The sequence below is a fragment of the Camelina sativa genome, chromosome 16, assembly GCF_030686135.1.
Source record: "Camelina sativa cultivar CO46 ecotype springtype chromosome 16, ASM3068613v1".
Classification (NCBI taxonomy): domain Eukaryota; kingdom Viridiplantae; phylum Streptophyta; class Magnoliopsida; order Brassicales; family Brassicaceae; genus Camelina; species Camelina sativa.
In genome coordinates, this window is record NC_141895.1 from 10994588 (window position 1) to 11020322 (window position 25735).

The 25735-nt window shown below is 35.2% G+C and overlaps 1 pseudogene; it reads right to left on the reverse strand.

Moving 5' to 3' along the window:
* Positions 1-340: 340 nt before the first annotated feature.
* Positions 341-25735, reverse strand: part of LOC147925432 (uncharacterized) — a 29876-nt pseudogene continuing 4481 nt past the window's right edge.

Genomic DNA, 25735 nt, shown 5'->3' on the forward strand with positions numbered 1-25735 from the left:
GTTTTGAATAATGGCTAGAACTCCTTGATCTTCTTGAAACCACTTGTTTCTTTCATCCGCGACAAGATCCTTGCCGTCTTTGGTGGTCTCGCCACTTGGAGCTTCGCTCGTTTCAACATGGGACCAAAGTCCTCGGCCACATAGAGCTGTCTTCGTGGTTCTAGCCCACAGTAGGTAGTTCTCTCCCTTGAGAGTAACTGGAATAAACAGAGTTTTGGTGGTTTCCATGGAAAGATCGTTGGTTTAAGTGATTGTCCAACGGTTAAAAGAGAAAGAGGTTTTAAGAACAAAGATTTGAGAACAAAGAGAGATGATGCGGAAGATTATGATGGAGATGGAGTCAAGAAACAAGAACAATCTGCTCTGATACCATGTAAGAATTAAAGAAGAGTAATTAAGGTAACCAAAAGAGTGAGTGAGAGTGTGAAATCGTATGGAGAGTAAGGAGAGTGAGAAGAGTAAACGATTGTGAGAGAGAGTTCGAGAAAGAGATCTTTTCTCTTCTTACTAAAACAGAAACCTAGTTACAATCTAATTATAGACAACTTTACACAAGAATATTCTCCTAAGATACTCTACACAATTACAAAGAGAGATAGCGACATCTCCTAAACTACACATGTGACTTCTCCCACTTGTGCAACTCGTCCAACGGCTCCAAGGAGGAAGGTTCTCGAAGACTTGAGGACTTGTGACTGTTGGAGGCTTCCCCTTGATGGACCGGGCTTGATATTCTCGTTGGTTGTACGGACGGCCCACTTGGTCGATGGTACGGACGTCCGTACATTCGTACGGACGGTGGTGTGCTACTTCATACATAGAATTAGTAAAATGCATTGGAGTGTCAAGCATTCTGACCCTAGAAACAGTAACAAAGCTGTTTACTGCTTCAAATGAATGTTTTCTCGGTTTTACCTTGTTTCGGGACAAAATGGGTAAACGTGGTGTCTAAACACTCCAAATTAAACCTGAACTCTTATAATTAGTCAAATGCATTTGATTGTTACATATTTTGACCCTAGAAAGAGTAACATAGCTGTTTACTGCTTCAAATCAATGTTTTCTCTCAGTTTTAGCTTGTTTTCTCGATTTAAGCCTGTTTTGGGATAAAACGTGTTTAAGTGTTGTCTAAACACTCCAAATTCATCCTGAACTCTTACAATTAGTCATATGCATTGGAATGTCAAACATTCTGACCCTAGAAACAGTAGCAACGCTGTTTACTACTTAGAATCAATGTTTTCTCGGTTTTAGCTTGTTTTAGGACAAAATGGGTAAAAGTGGTGTCTAGACACTCCAAATTCAACCGAACTTTTATAATTAGTCAAATGCATTGGATTGTTCCATATTTTGACTCTAGAAAGAGTAACATAGCTGTTTACTGCTTCGAATCAATGTTTTCTCTCAGTTTTAGCCTGTTTTCTCGGTTTAAGCCAGTTCTGGAATACAACGGGTTTATGTGTAACTAAACAATCCAAATTCATCACAAACTCTTACAATTAGTCAAATGCATTGGAATGTCACACATTCTGACCCTACAAACTGTAACAACGCTGTTCACTGCTTAGAATCAACGTTTTCTTGGTTTTAGCCTTTTTGGGGACAAAATGGGTATAAGTGGTGGCTAAACAATCCAAATTCAACCCGAACTCTTGTAGTTAGTCAAATGCATTGTATTGTTACGTATTTCGACCCTAGAAACAGTAGCATAGCTGTTTACAGCTTCGAATCAATGTATTCTCGGTTTTAGCTTGTTTTAGGACAAAATGGGTAAAAGTGGTGTCTAGACACTCCAAATTCAACCTGAACTCTTATAATTAGTCAAATACATTGGATTTTTACATATTTTGACCCTAGAAAGAGTAACGTAGCTGTTTACTTCTTCGAATCAATGTTTTCTCTCGGTTTTAGCCTGTTTTCTCGGTTTAAGCCTGTTTTGAGTTAAAACGGGTTTAAGTGTTGTCTAAACACTCCAAATTCATCCCAAACTCTTACAAATAGTCAAATGCATTGGAATGTCAAACATGCTGACCCTAGAAACAGTAGCAACGCTGTTTACTGCTTAGAATCAATATTTTCTCGGTTTTAGCCGGTTTCGGGACAAAATGGGTAAAAGTGGTATCTAAACAGTCCAAATTCAACCAAACTCTTATAATTAGCCAAATGCATTGGATTGTTCCATATTTCGACCCTAGAAAGAGTAACATAGCTGTTTACTGCTTCGGATCAATGTTTTCTCTCAGTTTTAGCCTGTTTCCTCGGTTTAAGCTTGTTTTGGGATAAAACGGGTTTAAGTGTTGTCTAAACACTCCAAATTCATCCCAAACTCTTACAATTAGTCAAATGCATTGGAATGTCACACATTCTGACCCTAGAAACTGTAACAAAGCTGTTTACTGCTTTAAATGAATGTTTTCTTGGTTTTAGCCTGTTTCGGGACAAAATGGGTAAAAGTGGTATCTAAACACTCAAAATTCAACCCGAACTCTTATAATTAGTAAAATGCATTGGATTGTTGAACTCTCATAAGTACTCGAATAAATTGGATTGTTACATATTTTGACCCTATAAAGAGTAACATAGTTTTTTACTGCTTCAAATCAATGTTTTCTTTGGGTTTTAGCCTGTTTTCTCGATTTAAGCCTGTTTTGGGATAAAACGGGTTTAAGTGTTGTCTAAACACTCCAAATTCACCCTGAACTCTTAAAATTAGTCATATGCATTGGAATTTCAAACATTCTGACCCTAGAAACAGTAGCAACGCTGTTTACTGCTTAGAATCAATGTTTTCTCGGTTTTAGCTTGTTTCAGGACAAAATGGGTAAAAGTGGTATCTAAACACTCAATATTCAACCCGATCTCTTATAATTAGTCAAATGCATTGGATTGTTACATATTTTGACCCTAGAAAGAGTAACATAGCTGTTTACTGCTTCGAATCAATGTTTTCTCTCGGTTTTAGCTTGTTTTCTCGAGTTAAGTCTGGTTTGGGATAAAACGGGTTTAAGTGTTGTCGAAACACTCCAAATTCATCCCGAAATCTTACAAATAGTCAAATGCAATGGAATGTCACACATTATGACCCTAGAAACAGTAACAACCCTGTTTACTGCTTAGAATCAATGTTTTCTCGGTTTTAGCCTGTTTCGGGACAAAATGGGTAAAAGTGGTATCTAAACACTCAATATTCAATCCGAACTCTTATAATTAGTCAAATGCATTGGATTGTTACATATTTTGACCGTAGAAAGAGTAACATAGCTGTTTACTGCTTCGAATCAATGTTTTCTCTCGGTTTTAGCTTGTTTTCTCGATTTAAGTCTGTTTTGGGATAAAACGGGTTTAAGTGTTGTCTAAACACTCCAAATTCATCCCAAACTCTTACAATTAGTAAAATGCAATGGAATGTCACACATTATGACCCTAGAAACAGTAACAACCCTGTTTACTGCTTAGAATCAATGTTTTCTCGGTTTTAGCATGTTTCGGGACAAAATGGGTAAAAGTGGTATCTAAACACTCAAAATTCAACCCGAACTCTTATAATTAGTAAAATGCATTGGATTGTTACATATTTTGACCCTAGAAAGAGTAACATAGCTGTTTACTGCTTGGAATCAAGGTTTTCTCATTTTTAGCCTGTTTTCTCGGTTTATGCCTGTTTTGGGATAAAACGGGTTTAAGTGTTGTCTAAACACTCCAAATTCATCTCAAACTCTTACAATTAGTCAAATGTATTGAAATGTCAAAAATTCTGACCCTAGAAACAGTAACAAATCTGTTTACTGCTTAGAATCAACGTTTTCTCGGTTTTAGCCTCTTTCGGGACAAAATGGGTGAAAGTGGTATCTAAACACTCAAAATTCAACCGGAACTCTTATAAGTAGTAAAATGCATTGGATTATTACATATTTTGACCCTAGAAAGAGTAACATAGCTGTTTACTGCTTGGAATCAATGTTTTCTCTCAGTTTTAGCCTGTTTTCTCGGTTTAAGCTTGTTTTGGGATAAAACAGGTTTAAATGTTGTCTAAACACTCCAACTTCATCCCAAACTCTTACAATTAGTCAAATGCATTGGATTGTCACACATTCTGACCCTAGAAACTGTAACAAAGCTGTTTACTGCTTTAAATGAATGTTTTCTTGGTTTTAGCCTGTTTCGGGACAAAATGGGTAAAAATGGTGTCTAAACACTCCAAATTCAACCTGAACTCTCATAAGTACTCAAATACATTGGATTGTTACATATTTTGACCCTATAAAGACTAACATAGTTTTTTACTGCTTCAAATCAATGTTTTCTCTCGGTTTTAGCCTGTTTTCTCGATTTAAACCTGTTTTGGGATAAAACGGGTTTAAGTGTTGTCCAAACACTCCAGATTAACCCTAAACTCTTAAAATTAGTCATATGCATTGGAATTTCAAACATTCTGACCCTAGAAACAGTAGCAACGCTGTTTACTGCTTAGAATCAATGTTTTCTCGGTTTTAGCTTGTTTCGGGACAAAATGGGCAAAAGTGGTATCTAAACACTCAATATTCAACCCGATCACTTATAATTAGTCAAATGCATTGGATTGTTACATATTTTGACCCTAGAAAGAGTAACATAGCTGTTTACTGCTTCGAATCAATGTTTTCTCTCGGTTTTAGCTTGCTTTCTCGATTTAAGTCTGGTTTGGGATAAAACGGGTTTAAGTGTTGTCGAAACACTCCAAATTCATCCCGAAATCTTACAAATAGTCAAATGCATTGGAATGTCACACATTCTGACCCTAGAAACTGTAACAAAGCTGTTTACTGCTTTAAATGAATGTTTTCTCGGTTTTAGCCTGTTTCGGGACAAAATGGGTAAAAGTGGTGTCTAAACACTCCAAATTCAAGCTGAACTCTCATAAGTACTCGAATAAATTGGATTGTTACATATTTTGACCCTATAAAGAGTAACATAGTTTTTTACTGCTTCAAATCAATGTTTTCTCTGGGTTTTAGCCTGTTTTCTCGATTTAAGCCTGTTTTGGGATAAAACGGGTTTAAGTGTTGTCTAAACACTCCAAATTCACCCTGAACTCTTAAAATTAGTCATATGCATTGGAATTTCAAACATTCTGACCCTAGAAACAGTAACAACCCTGTTTACTGCTTAGAATCAATGTTTTCTCGGTTTTAGCCTGTTTCGGGACAAAATGGGTAAAAGTGGTATCTAAACACTCAATATTCAACCCGAACTCTTATAATTAGTCAAATGCATTGGATTGTTACATATTTTGACCCTAGAAAGAGTAACATCGCTGTTTACTGCTTCGAATCAATGTTTTCTCTCGGTTTTAGCTTGTTTTCTCGATTTAAGTCTGTTTTGAGATAAAACGGGTTTAAGTGTTGTCTAAACACTCCAAATTCATCCCAAACTCTTACAATTAGTCAAATGCAATGGAATGTCACACATTATGACCCTAGAAACAGTAACAACCCTGTTTACTGCTTAGAATCAATGTTTTCTCGGTTTTAGCATGTTTCGGGACAAAATGGGTAAAAGTGGTATCTAAACACTCAATATTCAACCCGAACTCTTATAATTAGTCAAATGCATTGGATTGTTACATATTTTGACCCTAGAAAGAGTAAGATAGCTGTTTACTGCTTCGAATCAATGTTTTCTCTCGGTTTTAGCTTGTTTTCTCGATTTAAGTCTGTTTTGGGATAAAACGGGTTTAAGTGTTGTCTAAACACTCCAAATTCATCCCAAACTCTTACAATTAGTCAAATGCAATGGAATGTCACACATTATGACCCTAGAAACAGTAACAACCCTGTTTACTGCTTAGAATCAATGTTTTCTCGGTTTTAGCATGTTTCGGGACAAAATGGGTAAAAGTGGTATCTAAACACTCAGTATTCAACCCGAACTCTTATAATTAGTCAAATGCATTGGATTGTTACATATTTTGACCCTAGAAAGAGTAAGATAGCTGTTTACTGCTTCGAATCAATGTTTTCTCTCGGTTTTAGCTTGTTTTCTCGATTTAAGTCTGTTTTGAGATAAAACGGGTTTAAGTGTTGTCTAAACACTCCAAATTCATCCCAAACTCTTACAATTAGTCAAATGCAATGGAATGTCACACATTATGACCCTAGAAACAGTAACAACCCTGTTTACTGCTTAGAATCAATGTTTTCTCGGTTTTAGCATGTTTCGGGACAAAATGGGTAAAAGTGGTATCTAAACACTCAGTATTCCACCCGAACTCTTATAATTAGTCAAATGCATTGGATTGTTACATATTTTGACCCTAGAAAGAGTAACATAGCTGTTTACTGCTTCGAATCAATGTTTTCTCTCGGTTTTAGCTTGTTTTCTCGGTTTAAGTCTGTTTTGGGATAAAACGGGTTTAAGTGTTGTCTAAACACTCCAAATTCATCTCAAACTCTTACAATTAGTCAAATGTATTGAAATTTCAAAAATTCTGACCCTAGAAACAGTAACAAAGCTGTTTACTGCTTAGAATCAACGTTTTCTCAGGTTTTAGCTTGTTTCGGGACAAAATGGGCAAAAGTGGTATCTAAACACTCAAAATTCAACCGGAACTCTTATAAGTAGTAAAATGCATTGGATTATTACATATTTTGACCCTAGAAAGAGTAACATAGCTGTTTACTGCTTGAAATCAATGTTTTCTCTCAGTTTTAGCCTGTTTTCTCGGTTTAAGCTTGTTTTGGGATAAAACAGGTTTAACTGTTGTCGAAACACTCCAAATTCATCCCGAAATCTTACAAATAGTCAAATGCATTTGAATGTCACACATTCTGACCCTAGAAACTGTAACAAAGCTGTTTACTGCTTTAAATGAATGTTTTCTCGGTTTTAGCCTGTTTCGGGACAAAATGGGTAAAAGTGGTGTCTAAACACTCCAAATTCAAGCTGAACTCTCATAAGTACTCGAATAAATTGGATTGTTACATATTTTGACCCTATAAAGAGTAACATAGTTTTTTACTGCTTCAAATCAATGTTTTCTCTGGGTTTTAGCCTGTTTTCTCGATTTAAGCCTGTTTTGGGATAAAACGGGTTTAAGTGTTGTCTAAACACTCCAAATTCACCCTGAACTCTTAAAATTAGTCATATGCATTGGAATTTCAAATATTCTGACCCTAGAAACAGTAACAACCCTCTTTACTGCTTAGAATCAATGTTTTCTCGGTTTTAGCCTGTTTCGGGACAAAATGGGTAAAAGTGGTATCTAAACACTCAATATTCAACCCAAACTCTTATAATTAGTCAAATGCATTGGATTGTTACATATTTTGACCCTAGAAAGAGTAACATAGCTGTTTACTGCTTCGAATCAATGTTTTCTCTCGGTTTTAGCTTGTTTTCTCGATTTAAGTCTGTTTTGAGATAAAACGGGTTTAAGTGTTGTCTAAACACTCCAAATTCATCCCAAACTCTTACAATTAGTCAAATGCAATGGAATGTCACACATTATGACCCTAGAAACAGTAACAACCCTGTTTACTGCTTAGAATCAATGTTTTCTCGGTTTTAGCATGTTTCGGGACAAAATGGGTAAAAGTGGTATCTAAACACTCAATATTCAACCCGAATTCTTATAATTAGTCAAATGCATTGGATTGTTACATATTTTGACCCTAGAAAGAGTAACATAGCTGTTTACTGCTTCGAATCAATGTTTTCTCTCGGTTTTAGCTTGTTTTCTCGATTTAAGTCTGTTTTGAGATAAAACGGGTTTAAGTGTTGTCTAAACACTCCAAATTCATCCCAAACTCTTACAATTAGTCAAATGCAATGGAATGTCACACATTATGACCCTAGAAACAGTAACAACCCTGTTTACTGCTTAGAATCAATGTTTTCTCGGTTTTAGCATGTTTCGGGACAAAATGGGTAAAAGTGGTATCTAAACACTCAATATTCAACCCGAACTCTTATAATTAGTCAAATGCATTGGATTGTTACATATTTTGACCCTAGAAAGAGTAAGATAGCTGTTTACTGCTTCGAATCAATGTTTTCTCTCGGTTTTAGCTTGTTTTCTCGATTTAAGTCTGTTTTGGGATAAAACGGGTTTAAGTGTTGTCTAAACACTCCAAATTCATCCCAAACTCTTACAATTAGTCAAATGCAATGGAATGTCACACATTATGACCCTAGAAACAGTAACAACCCTCTTTACTGCTTAGAATCAATGTTTTCTCGGTTTTAGCATGTTTCGGGACAAAATGGGTAAAAGTGGTATCTAAACACTCAGTATTCAACCCGAACTCTTATAATTAGTCAAATGCATTGGATTGTTACATATTTTGACCCTAGAAAGAGTAAGATAGCTGTTTACTGCTTCGAATCAATGTTTTCTCTCGGTTTTAGCTTGTTTTCTCGATTTAAGTCTGTTTTGGGATAAAACGGGTTTAAGTGTTGTCTAAACACTCCAAATTCATCCCAAACTCTTACAATTAGTCAAATGCAATGGAATGTCACACATTATGACCCTAGAAACAGTAACAACCCTGTTTACTGCTTAGAATCAATGTTTTCTCGGTTTTAGCATGTTTCGGGACAAAATGGGTAAAAGTTGTATCTAAACACTCAGTATTCAACCCGAACTCTTATAATTAGTCAAATGCATTGGATTGTTACATATTTTGACCCTAGAAAGAGTAACATAGCTGTTTACTGCTTCGAATCAATGTTTTCTCTCGGTTTTAGCTTGTTTTCTCGGTTTAAGTCTGTTTTGGGATAAAACGGGTTTAAGTGTTGTCTAAACACTCCAAATTCATCTCAAACTCTTACAATTAGTCAAATGTATTGAAATGTCAAAAATTCTGACCCTAGAAACAGTAACAAAGCTGTTTACTGCTTAGAATCAACGTTTTCTCAGGTTTTAGCTTGTTTCGGGACAAAATGGGCAAAAGTGGTATCTAAACACTCAAAATTCAACCGGAACTCTTATAAGTAGTAAAATGCATTGGATTATTACATATTTTGACCCTAGAAAGAGTAACATAGCTGTTTACTGCTTGAAATCAATGTTTTCTCTCAGTTTTAGCCTGTTTTCTCGGTTTAAGCTTGTTTTGGGATAAAACAGGTTTAACTGTTGTCGAAACACTCCAAATTCATCCCGAAATCTTACAAATAGTCAAATGCATTTGAATGTCACACATTCTGACCCTAGAAACTGTAACAAAGCTGTTTACTGCTTTAAATGAATGTTTTCTCGGTTTTAGCCTGTTTCGGGACAAAATGGGTAAAAGTGGTGTCTAAACACTCCAAATTCAAGCTGAACTCTCATAAGTACTCGAATAAATTGGATTGTTACATATTTTGACCCTATAAAGAGTAACATAGTTTTTTACTGCTTCAAATCAATGTTTTCTCTGGGTTTTAGCCTGTTTTGTCGATTTAAGCCTGTTTTGGGATAAAACGGGTTTAAGTGTTGTCTAAACACTCCAAATTCACCCTGAACTCTTAAAATTAGTCATATGCATTGGAATTTCAAATATTCTGACCCTAGAAACAGTAACAACCCTCTTTACTGCTTAGAATCAATGTTTTCTCGGCTTTAGCCTCTTTCGGGACAAAATGGGTAACAGTGGTATCTAAACACTCAATATTCAACCCGAACTCTTATAATTAATCAAATGCATTGGATTGTTACATATTTTGACTCTAGAAAGAGTAACATAGCTGTTTACTGCTTTGAATCAATGTTTTCTCTCGGTTTTAGCTTGTTTTCTCGATTTAAGTCTGTTTTGAGATAAAACGGGTTTAAGTGTTGTCTAAACACTCCAAATTCATCCCAAACTCTTACAATTAGTCAAATGCAATGGAATGTCACACATTATGACCCTAGAAACAGTAACAACCCTGTTTACTGCTTAGAATCAATGTTTTCTCGGTTTTAGCATGTTTCGGGACAAAATGGGTAAAAGTGGTATCTAAACACTCAATATTCAACCCGAACTCTTATAATTAGTAAAATGCATTGGATTGTTACATATTTTGACCCTAGAAAGAGTAACATAGCTGTTTACTGCTTTGAATCAATGTTTTCTCTCGGTTTTAGCTTGTTTTCTCGATTTAAGTCTGTTTTGGGATAAAACGGGTTTAAGTGTTGTCTAAACACTCCAAATTCATCCCAAACTCTTACAATTAGTCAAATGCAATGGAATGTCACACATTATGACCCTAGAAACAGTAACAACCCTGTTTACTGCTTAGAATCAATGTTTTCTCGGTTTTAGCATGTTTCGGGACAAAATGGGTAAAAGTGGTATCTAAACACACAGTATTCAACCCGAACTCTTATAATTAGTCAAATGCATTGGATTGTTACATATTTTGACCCTAGAAAGAGTAACATAGCTGTTTACTGCTTCGAATCAATGTTTTCTCTCGGTTTTAGCTTGTTTTCTCGATTTAAGTCTGTTTTGGGATAAAACGGGTTTAAGTGTTGTCTAAACACTCCAAATTCATCTCAAACTCTTACAATTAGTCAAATGTATTGAAATGTCAAAAATTCTGACCCTAGAAACAGTAACAAAGCTGTTTACTGCTTAGAATCAACGTTTTCTCAGGTTTTAGCTTGTTTCGGGACAAAATGGGCAAAAGTGGTATCTAAACACTCAAAATTCAACTGGAACTCTTATAAGTAGTAAAATGCATTGGATTATTACATATTTTGACCCTAGAAAGAGTAACATAGCTGTTTACTGCTTGAAATCAATGTTTTCTCTCAGTTTTAGCCTGTTTTCTCGGTTTAAGCTTGTTTTGGGATAAAACAGGTTTAACTGTTGTCGAAACACTCCAAATTCATCCCGAAATCTTACAAATAGTCAAATGCATTGGAATGTCACACATTCTGACCCTAGAAACTGTAACAAAGCTGTTTACTGCTTTAAATGAATGTTTTCTCGGTTTTAGCCTGTTTCGGGACAAAATGGGTAAAAGTGGTGTCTAAACACTCCAAATTCAAGCTGAACTCTCATAAGTACTCGAATAAATTGGATTGTTACATATTTTGACCCTATAAAGAGTAACATAGTTTTTTACTGCTTCAAATCAATGTTTTCTCTGGGGTTTAGCCTGTTTTCTCGATTTAAGCCTGTTTTGGGATAAAACGGGTTTAAGTGTTGTCTAAACACTCCAAATTCACCCTGAACTCTTAAAATTAGTCATATGCATTGGAATTTCAAACATTCTGACCCTAGAAACAGTAAAAAACCCTCTTTACTGCTTAGAATCAATGTTTTCTCGGTTTTAGCCTGTTTCGGGACAAAATGGGTAAAAGTGGTATCTAAACACTCAATATTCAACCCGAACTCTTATAATTAGTCAAATGCATTGGATTGTTACATATTTTGACCCTAGAAAGAGTAACATAGCTGTTTACTGCTTCGAATCAATGTTTTCTCTCGGTTTTAGCTTGTTTTCTCGATTTAAGTCTGTTTTGAGATAAAACGGGTTTAAGTGTTGTCTAAACACTCCAAATTCATCCCAAACTCTTACAATTAGTCAAATGCAATGGAATGTCACACATTATGACCCTAGAAACAGTAACAACCCTGTTTACTGCTTAGAATCAATGTTTTCTCGGTTTTAGCATGTTTCGGGACAAAATGGGTAAAAGTGGTATCTAAACACTCAATATTCAACCCGAACTCTTATAATTAGTCAAATGCATTGGATTGTTACATATTTTGACCCTAGAAAGAGTAACATAGCTGTTTACTGCTTCGAATCAATGTTTTCTCTCGGTTTTAGCTTGTTTTCTCGATTTAAGTCTGTTTTGGGATAAAACGGGTTTAAGTGTTGTCTAAACACTCCAAATTCATCCCAAACTCTTACAATTAGTCAAATGCAATGGAATGTCACACATTATGACCCTAGAAACAGTAACAACCCTGTTTACTGCTTAGAATCAATGTTTTCTCGGTTTTAGCATGTTTCGGGACAAAATGGGTAAAAGTGGTATCTAAACACTCAATATTCAACCCGAACTCTTATAATTAGTCAAATGCATTGGATTGTTACATATTTTGACCCTAGAAAGAGTAACATAGCTGTTTACTGCTTCGAATCAATGTTTTCTCTCGGTTTTAGCTTGTTTTCTCGATTTAAGTCTGTTTTGGGATAAAACGGGTTTAAGTGTTGTCTAAACACTCCAAATTCATCCCAAACTCTTACAATTAGTCAAATGCAATGGAATGTCACACATTATGACCCTAGAAACAGTAACAACCCTGTTTACTGCTTAGAATCAATGTTTTCTCGGTTTTAGCATGTTTCGGGACAAAATGGGTAAAAGTGGTATCTAAACACTCAAAATTCAACCGGAACTCTTATAAGTAGTCAAATGCATTGGATTGTTACATATTTTGACCCTAGAAAGAGTAACACAGCTGTTTACTGCTTCGAATCAATGTTTTCTCTCGGTTTTAGCTTGTTTTCTCGATTTAAGTCTGTTTTGGGATAAAACGGGTTTAAGTGTTGTCTAAACACTCCAAATTCATCCCAAACTCTTACAATTAGTCAAATGCAATGGAATGTCACACATTATGACCCTAGAAACAGTAACAACCCTGTTTACTGCTTAGAATCAATGTTTTCTCGGTTTTAGCATGTTTCGGGACAAAATGGGTAAAAGTGGTATCTAAACACTCAATATTCAACCCGAACTCTTATAATTAGTCAAATGCATTGGATTGTTACATATTTTGACCCTAGAAAGAGTAACATAGCTGTTTACTGCTTCGAATCAATGTTTTCTCTCGGTTTTAGCTTGTTTTCTCGATTTAAGTCTGTTTTGGGATAAAACGGGTTTAAGTGTTGTCTAAACACTCCAAATTCATCCCAAACTCTTACAATTAGTCAAATGCAATGGAATGTCACACATTATGACCCTAGAAACAGTAACAACCCTGTTTACTGCTTAGAATCAATGTTTTCTCGGTTTTAGCATGTTTCGGGACAAAATGGGTAAAAGTGGTATCTAAACACTCAGTATTCAACCCGAACTCTTATAATTAGTCAAATGCATTGGATTGTTACATATTTTGACCCTAGAAAGAGTAACATAGCTGTTTACTGCTTCGAATCAATGTTTTCTCTCGGTTTTAGCTTGTTTTCTCGATTTAAGTCTGTTTTGGGATAAAACGGGTTGAAGTGTTGTCTAAACACTCCAAATTCATCTCAAACTCTTACAATTAGTCAAATGTATTGAAATGTCAAAAATTCTGACCCTAGAAACAGTAACAAAGCTGTTTACTGCTTAGAATCAACGTTTTCTCAGGTTTTAGCTTGTTTCAGGACAAAATGGGCAAAAGTGGTATCTAAACACTCAAAATTCAACTGGAACTCTTATAAGTAGTAAAATGCATTGGATTATTACATATTTTGACCCTAGAAAGAGTAACATAGCTGTTTACTGCTTGAAATCAATGTTTTCTCTCAGTTTTAGCCTGTTTTCTCGGTTTAAGCTTGTTTTGGGATAAAACAGGTTTAACTGTTGTCGAAACACTCCAAATTCATCCCGAAATCTTACAAATAGTCAAATGCATTGGAATGTCACACATTCTGACCCTAGAAACTGTAACAAAGCTGTTTACTGCTTTAAATGAATGTTTTCTCGGTTTTAGCCTGTTTCGGGACAAAATGGGTAAAAGTGGTGTCTAAACACTCCAAATTCAAGCTGAACTCTCATAAGTACTCGAATAAATTGGATTGTTACATATTTTGACCCTATAAAGAGTAACATAGTTTTTTACTGCTTCAAATCAATGTTTTCTCTGGGGTTTAGCCTGTTTTCTCGATTTAAGCCTGTTTTGGGATAAAACGGGTTTAAGTGTTGTCTAAACACTCCAAATTCACCCTGAACTCTTAAAATTAGTCATATGCATTGGAATTTCAAACATTCTGACCCTAGAAACAGTAAAAAACCCTCTTTACTGCTTAGAATCAATGTTTTCTCGGTTTTAGCCTGTTTCGGGACAAAATGGGTAAAAGTGGTATCTAAACACTCAATATTCAACCCGAACTCTTATAATTAGTCAAATGCATTGGATTGTTACATATTTTGACCCTAGAAAGAGTAACATAGCTGTTTACTGCTTCGAATCAATGTTTTCTCTCGATTTTAGCTTGTTTTCTCGATTTAAGTCTGTTTTGAGATAAAACGGGTTTAAGTGTTGTCTAAACACTCCAAATTCATCCCAAACTCTTACAATTAGTCAAATGCAATGGAATGTCACACATTATGACCCTAGAAACAGTAACAACCCTGTTTACTGCTTAGAATCAATGTTTTCTTGGTTTTAGCATGTTTCAGGACAAAATGGGTAAAAGTGGTATCTAAACACTCAATATTCAACCCGAACTCTTATAATTAGTCAAATGCATTGGATTGTTACATATTTTGACCCTAGAAAGAGTAACATAGCTGTTTACTGCTTCGAATCAATGTTTTCTCTCGGTTTTAGCTTGTTTTCTCGATTTAAGTCTGTTTTGGGATAAAACGGGTTTAAGTGTTGTCTAAACACTCCAAATTCATCCCAAACTCTTACAATTAGTCAAATGCAATGGAATGTCACACATTATGACCCTAGAAACAGTAACAACCCTGTTTACTGCTTAGAATCAATGTTTTCTCGGTTTTAGCATGTTTCGGGACAAAATGGGTAAAAGTGGTATCTAAACACTCAATATTCAACCCGAACTCTTATAATTAGTCAAATGCATTGGATTGTTACATATTTTGACCCTAGAAAGAGTAACATAGCTGTTTACTGCTTCGAATCAATGTTTTCTCTCGGTTTTAGCTTGTTTTCTCGATTTAAGTCTGTTTTGGGATAAAACGGGTTTAAGTGTTGTCTAAACACTCCAAATTCATCCCAAACTCTTACAATTAGTCAAATGCAATGGAATGTCACACATTATGACCCTAGAAACAGTAACAACCCTGTTTACTGCTTAGAATCAATGTTTTCTCGGTTTTAGCATGTTTCGGGACAAAATGGGTAAAAGTGGTATCTAAACACTCAAAATTCAACCGGAACTCTTATAAGTAGTCAAATGCATTGGATTGTTACATATTTTGACCCTAGAAAGAGTAACACAGCTGTTTACTGCTTCGAATCAATGTTTTCTCTCGGTTTTAGCTTGTTTTCTCGATTTAAGTCTGTTTTGGGATAAAACGGGTTTAAGTGTTGTCTAAACACTCCAAATTCATCCCAAACTCTTACAATTAGTCAAATGCAATGGAATGTCACACATTATGACCCTAGAAACAGTAACAACCCTGTTTACTGCTTAGAATCAATGTTTTCTCGGTTTTAGCATGTTTCGGGACAAAATGGGTAAAAGTGGTATCTAAACACTCAATATTCAACCCGAACTCTTATAATTAGTCAAATGCATTGGATTGTTACATATTTTGACCCTAGAAAGAGTAACATAGCTGTTTACTGCTTCGAATCAATGTTTTCTCTCGGTTTTAGCTTGTTTTCTCGATTTAAGTCTGTTTTGGGATAAAACGGGTTTAAGTGTTGTCTAAACACTCCAAATTCATCCCAAACTCTTACAATTAGTCAAATGCAATGGAATGTCACACATTATGACCCTAGAAACAGTAACAACACTGTTTACTGCTTAGAATCAATGTTTTCTCGGTTTTAGCATGTTTCGGGACAAAATGGGGAAAAGTGGTATCTAAACACTCAAAATTCAACCCGAACTCTTATAATTAGTAAAATGCATTGGATTGTTACATATTTTGACCCTAGAAAGAGTAACATAGCTGTTTACTGCTTGGAATCAATGTTTTCTCAGTTTTAGCCTGTTTTCTCGGTTTATGCCTGTTTTGGGATAAAACGGGTTTAAGTGTTGTCTAAACACTCCAAATTCATCTCAAACTCTTACAATTAGTCAAATGTATTGAAATGTCAAACATTATGACCCTAGAAACAGTAACAACCCTGTTTACTGCTTAGAATCAATGTTTTCTCAGGTTTTAGCTTGTTTCAGGACAAAATGGGCAAAAGTGGTATCTAAACACTCAAAATTCAACCGGAACTCTTATAAGTAGTAAAATGCATTGGATTATTACATATTTTGACCCTAGAAAGAGTAACATAGCTGTTTACTGCTTGAAATCAATGTTTTCTCTCAGTTTTAGCCTGTTTTCTCGGTTTAAGCTTGTTTTGGGATAAAACAGGTTTAACTGTTGTCGAAACACTCCAAATTCATCCCGAAATCTTACAAATAGTCAAATGCATTGGAATGTCACAGATTCTGACCCTAGAAACTGTAACAAAGCTGTTTACTGCTTTAAATGAATGTTTTCTCGGTTTTAGCCTGTTTCGGGACAAAATGGGTAAAAGTGGTGTCTAAACACTCCAAATTCAAGCTGAACTCTCATAAGTACTCGAATAAATTGGATTGTTACATATTTTGACCCTATAAAGAGTAACATAGTTTTTTACTGCTTCAAATCAATGTTTTCTCTGGGTTTTAGCCTGTTTTCTCGATTGAAGCCTGTTTTGGGATAAAACGGGTTTAAGTGTTGTCTAAACACTCCAAATTCACCCTGAACTCTTAAAATTAGTCATATGCATTGGAATTTCAAACATTCTGACCCTAGAAACAGTAACAACCCTCTTTACTGCTTAGAATCAATGTTTTCTCGGTTTTAGCCTGTTTCGGGACAAAATGGGTAAAAGTGGTATCTAAACACTCAATATTCAACCCGAACTCTTATAATTAGTCAAATGCATTGGATTGTTACATATTTTGACCCTAGAAAGAGTAACATAGCTGTTTACTGCTTCGAATCAATGTTTTCTCTCAGTTTTAGCTTGTTTTCTCGATTTAAGTCTGTTTTGAGATAAAACGGGTTTAAGTGTTGTCTAAACACTCCAAATTCATCCCAAACTCTTACAATTAGTCAAATGCAATGGAATGTCACACATTATGACCCTAGAAACAGTAACAACCCTGTTTACTGCTTAGAATCAATGTTTTCTCGGTTTTAGCATGTTTCGGGACAAAATGGGTAAAAGTGGTATCTAAACACTCAATATTCAACCCGAACTCTTATAATTAGTCAAATGCATTGGATTGTTACATATTTTGACCCTAGAAAGAGTAACATAGCTGTTTACTGCTTCGAATCAATGTTTTCTCTCGGTTTTAGCTTGTTTTCTCGATTTAAGTCTGTTTTGGGATAAAACGGGTTTAAGTGTTGTCTAAACACTCCAAATTCATCCCAAACTCTTACAATTAGTCAAATGCAATGGAATGTCACACATTATGACCCTAGAAACAGTAACAACCCTGTTTACTGCTTAGAATCAATGTTTTCTCGGTTTTAGCATGTTTCGGGACAAAATGGGTAAAAGTGGTATCTAAACACTCAATATTCAACCCGAACTCTTATAATTAGTCAAATGCATTGGATTGTTACATATTTTGACCCTAGAAAGAGTAACATAGCTGTTTACTGCTTCGAATCAATGTTTTCTCTCGGTTTTAGCTTGTTTTCTCGATTTAAGTCTGTTTTGGGATAAAACGGGTTTAAGTGTTGTCTAAACACTCCAAATTCATCCCAAACTCTTACAATTAGTCAAATGCAATGGAATGTCACACATTATGACCCTAGAAACAGTAACAACCCTGTTTACTGCTTAGAATCAATGTTTTCTCGGTTTTAGCATGTTTCGGGACAAAATGGGGAAAAGTGGTATCTAAACACTCAAAATTCAACCCGAACTCTTATAATTAGTAAAATGCATTGGATTGTTACATATTTTGACCCTAGAAAGAGTAACATAGCTGTTTACTGCTTCGAATCAATGTTTTCTCTCGGTTTTAGCTTGTTTTCTCGATTTAAGTCTGTTTTGGGATAAAACGGGTTTAAGTGTTGTCTAAACACTCCAAATTCATCCCAAACTCTTACAATTAGTCAAATGCAATGGAATGTCACACATTATGACCCTAGAAACAGTAACAACCCTGTTTACTGCTTAGAATCAATGTTTTCTCGGTTTTAGCATGTTTCGGGACAAAATGGGTAAAAGTGGTATCTAAACACTCAAAATTCAACCCGAACTCTTATAATTAGTAAAATGCATTGGATTGTTACATATTTTGACCCTAGAAAGAGTAACATAGCTGTTTACTGCTTGGAATCAATGTTTTCTCAGTTTTAGCCTGTTTTCTCGGTTTATGCCTGTTTTGGGATAAAACGGGTTTAAGTGTTGTCTAAACACTCCAAATTCATCTCAAACTCTTACAATTAGTCAAATGTATTGAAATGTCAAAAATTCTGACCCTAGAAACAGTAACAAAGCTGTTTACTGCTTAGAATCAACGTTTTCTCAGGTTTTAGCCTCTTTCGGGACAAAATGGGTAAAAGTGGTATCTAAACACTCAAAATTCAACCGGAACTCTTATAAGTAGTAAAATGCATTGGATTATTACATATTTTGACCCTAGAAAGAGTAACATAGCTGTTTACTGCTTGAAATCAATGTTTTCTCTCTGTTTTAGCCTGTTTTCTCGGTTTAAGCTTGTTTTGGGATAAAACAGGTTTAACTGTTGTCGAAACACTCCAAATTCATCCCGAAATCTTACAAATAGTCAAATGCATTGGAATGTCACACATTCTGACCCTAGAAACTGTAACAAAGCTGTTTACTGCTTTAAATGAATGTTTTCTCGGTTTTAGCCTGTTTCGGGACAAAATGGGTAAAAGTGGTGTCTAAACACTCCAAATTCAAGCTGAACTCTCATAAGTACTCGAATAAATTGGATTGTTACATATTTTGACCCTATAAAGAGTAACATAGCTGTTTACTGCTTGGAATCAATGTTTTCTCAGTTTTAGCCTGTTTTCTCGATTTAAGCCTGTTTTGGGATAAAACGGGTTTAAGTGTTGTCTAAACACTCCAAATTCATCTCAAACTCTTACAATTAGTCAAATGTATTGAAATTTCAAAAATTCTGACCCTAGAAACAGTAACAACCCTGTTTACTGCTTAGAATCAACGTTTTCTCGGTTTTAGCCTCTTTCAAGACAAAATGGGTAAAAGTGGTGTCTAAACACTCCAAATTCAACCGGAACTCTTATAAGTAGTAATATGCATTGGACTATTACATATTTTGACCCTAGAAAGAGTAACATAGCTGTTTACTGCTTGGAATCAATGTTTTCTCTCGGTTTTAGCTTGTTTTCTCGATTTAAGTCTGTTTTGAGATAAAACGGGTTTAAGTGTTGTCTAAACACTCCAAATTCATCCCAAACTCTTACAATTAGTCAAATGCAATGGAATGTCACACATTATGACCCTAGAAACAGTAACAACCCTGTTTACTGCTTAGAATCAATGTTTTCTCGGTTTTAGCATGTTTCGGGACAAAATGGGTAAAAGTGGTATCTAAACACTCAATATTCAACCCGAACTCTTATAATTAGTCAAATGCATTGGATTGTTACATATTTTGACCCTAGAAAGAGTAACATAGCTGTTTACTGCTTCGAATCAATGTTTTCTCTCGGTTTTAGCTTGTTTTCTCGATTTAAGTCTGTTTTGGGATAAAACGGGTTTAAGTGTTGTCTAAACACTCCAAATTCATCCCAAACTCTTACAATTAGTCAAATGCAATGGAATGTCACACATTATGACCCTAGAAACAGTAACAACCCTGTTTACTGCTTAGAATCAATGTTTTCTCGGTTTTAGCATGTTTCGGGACAAAATGGGTAAAAGTGGTATCTAAACACTCAATATTCAACCCGAACTCTTATAATTAGTCAAATGCATTGGATTGTTACATATTTTGACCCTAGAAAGAGTAACATAGCTGTTTACTGCTTCGAATCAATGTTTTCTCTCGGTTTTAGCTTGTTTTCTCGATTTAAGTCTGTTTTGGGATAAAACGGGTTTAAGTGTTGTCTAAACACTCCAAATTCATCCCAAACTCTTACAATTAGTCAAATGCAATGGAATGTCACACATTATGACCCTAGAAACAGTAACAACCCTGTTTACTGCTTAGAATCAATGTTTTCTCGGTTTTAGCATGTTTCGGGACAAAATGGGTAAAAGTGGTATCTAAACACTCAGTATTCAACCCGAACTCTTATAATTAGTAAAATGCATTGGATTGTTACATATTTTGACCCTAGAAAGAGTAACATAGCTGTTTACTGCTTGGAATCAATGTTTTCTCAGTTTTAGCCTGTTTTCTCGGTTTATGCCTGTTTTGGGATAAAACGGGTTTAAGTGTTGTCTAAACACTCCAAATTCATCTCAAACTCTTACAATTAGTCAAATGTATTGAAATGTCAAAAATTCTGACCCTAGAAACAGTAACAAAGCTGTTTACTGCTTAGAATCAACGTTTTCTCAGGTTTTAGCCTCTTTCGGGACAAAATGGGTAAAAGTGGTATCTAAACACTCAAAATTCAACCGGAACTCTTATAAGTAGTAAAATGCATTGGATTATTACATATTTTGACCCTAGAAAGAGTAACATAGCTGTTTACTGCTTGAAATCAATGTTTTCTCTCTGTTTTAGCCTGTTTTCTCGGTTTAAGCTTGTTTTGGGATAAAACAGGTTTAACTGTTGTCGAAACACTCCAAATTCATCCCGAAATCTTACAAATAGTCAAATGCATTGGAATGTCACACATTCTGACCCTAGAAACTGTAACAAAGCTGTTTACTGCTTTAAATGAATGTTTTCTCGGTTTTAGCCTGTTTCGGGACAAAATGGGTAAAAGTGGTGTCTAAACACTCCAAATTCAAGCTGAACTCTCATAAGTACTCGAATAAATTGGATTGTTACATATTTTGACCCTATAAAGAGTAACATAGCTGTTTACTGCTTGGAATCAATGTTTTCTCAGTTTTAGCCTGTTTTCTCGATTTAAGCCTGTTTTGGGATAAAACGGGTTTAAGTGTTGTCTAAACACTCCAAATTCATCTCAAACTCTTACAATTAGTCAAATGTATTGAAATTTCAAAAATTCTGACCCTAGAAACAGTAACAACCCTGTTTACTGCTTAGAATCAACGTTTTCTCGGTTTTAGCCTCTTTCAAGACAAAATGGGTAAAAGTGGTGTCTAAACACTCCAAATTCAACCGGAACTCTTATAAGTAGTAATATGCATTGGACTATTACATATTTTGACCCTAGAAAGAGTAACATAGCTGTTTACTGCTTGGAATCAATGTTTTCTCTCGGTTTTAGCTTGTTTTCTCGATTTAAGTCTGTTTTGAGATAAAACGGGTTTAAGTGTTGTCTAAACACTCCAAATTCATCCCAAACTCTTACAATTAGTCAAATGCAATGGAATGTCACACATTATGACCCTAGAAACAGTAACAACCCTGTTTACTGCTTAGAATCAATGTTTTCTCGGTTTTAGCATGTTTCGGGACAAAATGGGTAAAAGTGGTATCTAAACACTCAATATTCAACCCGAACTCTTATAATTAGTCAAATGCATTGGATTGTTACATATTTTGACCCTAGAAAGAGTAACATAGCTGTTTACTGCTTCGAATCAATGTTTTCTCTCGGTTTTAGCTTGTTTTCTCGATTTAAGTCTGTTTTGGGATAAAACGGGTTTAAGTGTTGTCTAAACACTCCAAATTCATCCCAAACTCTTACAATTAGTCAAATGCAATGGAATGTCACACATTATGACCCTAGAAACAGTAACAACCCTGTTTACTGCTTAGAATCAATGTTTTCTCGGTTTTAGCATGTTTCGGGACAAAATGGGTAAAAGTGGTATCTAAACACTCAATATTCAACCCGAACTCTTATAATTAGTCAAATGCATTGGATTGTTACATATTTTGACCCTAGAAAGAGTAACATAGCTGTTTACTGCTTCGAATCAATGTTTTCTCTCGGTTTTAGCTTGTTTTCTCGATTTAAGTCTGTTTTGGGATAAAACGGGTTTAAGTGTTGTCTAAACACTCCAAATTCATCCCAAACTCTTACAATTAGTCAAATGCAATGGAATGTCACACATTATGACCCTAGAAACAGTAACAACCCTGTTTACTGCTTAGAATCAATGTTTTCTCGGTTTTAGCATGTTTCGGGACAAAATGGGTAAAAGTGGTATCTAAACACTCAGTATTCAACCCGAACTCTTATAATTAGTAAAATGCATTGGATTGTTACATATTTTGACCCTAGAAAGAGTAACATAGCTGTTTACTGCTTGGAATCAATGTTTTCTCAGTTTTAGCCTGTTTTCTCGGTTTATGCCTGTTTTGGGATAAAACGGGTTTAAGTGTTGTCTAAACACTCCAAATTCATCTCAAACTCTTACAATTAGTCAAATGTATTGAAATGTCAAAAATTATGACCCTAGAAACAGTAACAACCCTGTGTACTGCTTAGAATCAATGTTTTCTCAGGTTTTAGCTTGTTTCGGGACAAAATGGGCAAAAGTGGTATCTAAACACTCAAAATTCAACCGGAACTCTTATAAGTAGTAAAATGCATTGGATTATTACATATTTTGACCCTAGAAAGAGTAACATAGCTGTTTACTGCTTGAAATCAATTTTTTCTCTCAGTTTTAGCCTGTTTTCTCGGTTTAAGCTTGTTTTGGGATAAAACAGGTTTAACTGTTGTCGAAACACTCCAAATTCATCCCGAAATCTTACAAATAGTCAAATGCATTGGAATGTCACACATTCTGACCCTAGAAACTGTAACAAAGCTGTTTACTGCTTTAAATGAATGTTTTCTCGGTTTTAGCCTGTTTCGGGACAAAATGGGTAAAAGTGGTGTCTAAACACTCCAAATTCAAGCTGAACTCTCATAAGTACTCGAATAAATTGGATTGTTACATATTTTGACCCTATAAAGAGTAACATAGTTTTTTACTGCTTCAAATCAATGTTTTCTCTGGGTTTTAGCCTGTTTTCTCGATTTAAGCCTGTTTTGGGATAAAACGGGTCTAAGTGTTGTCTAAACACTCCAAATTCACCCTGAACTCTTAAAATTAGTCATATGCATTGGAATTTCAAACATTCTGACCCTAGAAACAGTAACAACCCTCTTTACTGCTTAGAATCAATGTTTTCTCGGTTTTAGCCTGTTTCGGGACAAAATGGGTAAAAGTGGTATCTAAACACTCAATATTCAACCCGAACTCTTATAATTAGTCAAATGCATTGGATTGTTACATATTTTGACCCTAGAAAGAGTAACATAGCTGTTTACTGCTTCGAATCAATGTTTTCTCTCGGTTTTAGCTTGTTTTCTCGATTTAAGTCTGTTTTGAGATAAAACGGGTTTAAGTGTTGTCTAAACACTCCAAATTCATCCCAAACTCTTACAATTAGTCAAATGCAATGGAATGTCACACATTATGACCCTAGAAACAGTAACAACCCTGTTTACTGCTTAGAATCAATGTTTTCTCGGTTTTAGCATGTTTCGGGACAAAATGGGTAAAAGTGGTATCTAAACACTCAATATTCAACCCGAACTCTTATAATTAGTCAAATGCATTGGATTGTTACATATTTTGACCCTAGAAAGAGTAACATAGCTGTTTACTGCTTCGAATCAATGTTTTCTCTCGGTTTTAGCTTGTTTTCTCGATTTAAGTCTGTTTTGGGATAAAACGGGTTTAAGTGTTGTCTAAACACTCCAAATTCATCCCAAACTCTTACAATTAGTCAAATGCAATGGAATGTCACACATTATGACCCTAGAAACAGTAACAACCCTGTTTACTGCTTAGAATCAATGTTTTCTCGGTTTTAGCATGTTTCGGGACAAAATGGGTAAAAGTGGTATCTAAACACTCAATATTCAACCCGAACTCTTATAATTAGTCAAATGCATTGGATTGTTACATATTTTGACCCTAGAAAGAGTAACATAGCTGTTTACTGCTTCGAATCAATGTTTTCTCTCGGTTTTAGCTTGTTTTCTCGATTTAAGTCTGTTTTGGGATAAAACGGGTTTAAGTGTTGTCTAAACACTCCAAATTCATCCCAAACTCTTACAATTAGTCAAATGCAATGGAATGTCACACATTATGACCCTAGAAACAGTAACAACCCTGTTTACTGCTTAGAATCAATGTTTTCTCGGTTTTAGCATGTTTCGGGACAAAATGGGGAAAAGTGGTATCTAAACACTCAAAATTCAACCCGAACTCTTATAATTAGTAAAATGCATTGGATTGTTACATATTTTGACCCTAGAAAGAGTAACATAGCTGTTTACTGCTTCGAATCAATGTTTTCTCTCGGTTTTAGCTTGTTTTCTCGATTTAAGTCTGTTTTGGGATAAAACGGGTTTAAGTGTTGTCTAAACACTCCAAATTCATCCCAAACTCTTACAATTAGTCAAATGCAATGGAATGTCACACATTATGACCCTAGAAACAGTAACAACCCTGTTTACTGCTTAGAATCAATGTTTTCTCGGTTTTAGCATGTTTCGGGACAAAATGGGTAAAAGTGGTATCTAAACACTCAAAATTCAACCCGAACTCTTATAATTAGTAAAATGCATTGGATTGTTACATATTTTGACCCTAGAAAGAGTAACATAGCTGTTTACTGCTTGGAATCAATGTTTTCTCAGTTTTAGCCTGTTTTCTCGGTTTATGCCTGTTTTGGGATAAAACGGGTTTAAGTGTTGTCTAAACACTCCAAATTCATCTCAAACTCTTACAATTAGTCAAATGTATTGAAATGTCAAAAATTCTGACCCTAGAAACAGTAACAAAGCTGTTTACTGCTTAGAATCAACGTTTTCTCAGGTTTTCGCCTCTTTCGGGACAAAATGGGTAAAAGTGGTATCTAAACACTCAAAATTCAACCGGAACTCTTATAAGTAGTAAAATGCATTGGATTATTACATATTTTGACCCTAGAAAGAGTAACATAGCTGTTTACTGCTTGAAATCAATGTTTTCTCTCAGTTTTAGCCTGTTTTCTCGGTTTAATCTTGTTTTGGGATAAAACAGGTTTAACTGTTGTCGAAACACTCCAAATTCATCCCGAAATCTTACAAATAGTCAAATGCATTGGAATGTCACACATTCTGACCCTAGAAACTGTAACAAAGCTGTTTACTGCTTTAAATGAATGTTTTCTCGGTTTTAGCCTGTTTCGGGACAAAATGGGTAAAAGTGGTGTCTAAACACTCCAAATTCAAGCTGAACTCTCATAAGTACTCGAATAAATTGGATTGTTACATATTTTGACCCTATAAAGAGTAACATAGCTGTTTACTGCTTGGAATCAATGTTTTCTCAGTTTTAGCCTGTTTTCTCGATTTAAGCCTGTTTTGGGATAAAACGGGTTTAAGTGTTGTCTAAACACTCCAAATTCATCTCAAACTCTTACAATTAGTCAAATGTATTGAAATTTCAAAAATTCTGACCCTAGAAACAGTAACAACCCTGTTTACTGCTTAGAATCAACGTTTTCTCGGTTTTAGCCTCTTTCAAGACAAAATGGGTAAAAGTGGTGTCTAAACACTCCAAATTCAACCGGAACTCTTATAAGTAGTAATATGCATTGGACTATTACATATTTTGACCCTAGAAAGAGTAACATAGCTGTTTACTGCTTGGAATCAATGTTTTCTCTCAGTTTTAGCCTGTTTTCTCGGTTTAAGCTTGTTTTGGGATAAAACAGGTTTAACTGTTGTCTAAACACTCCAAAT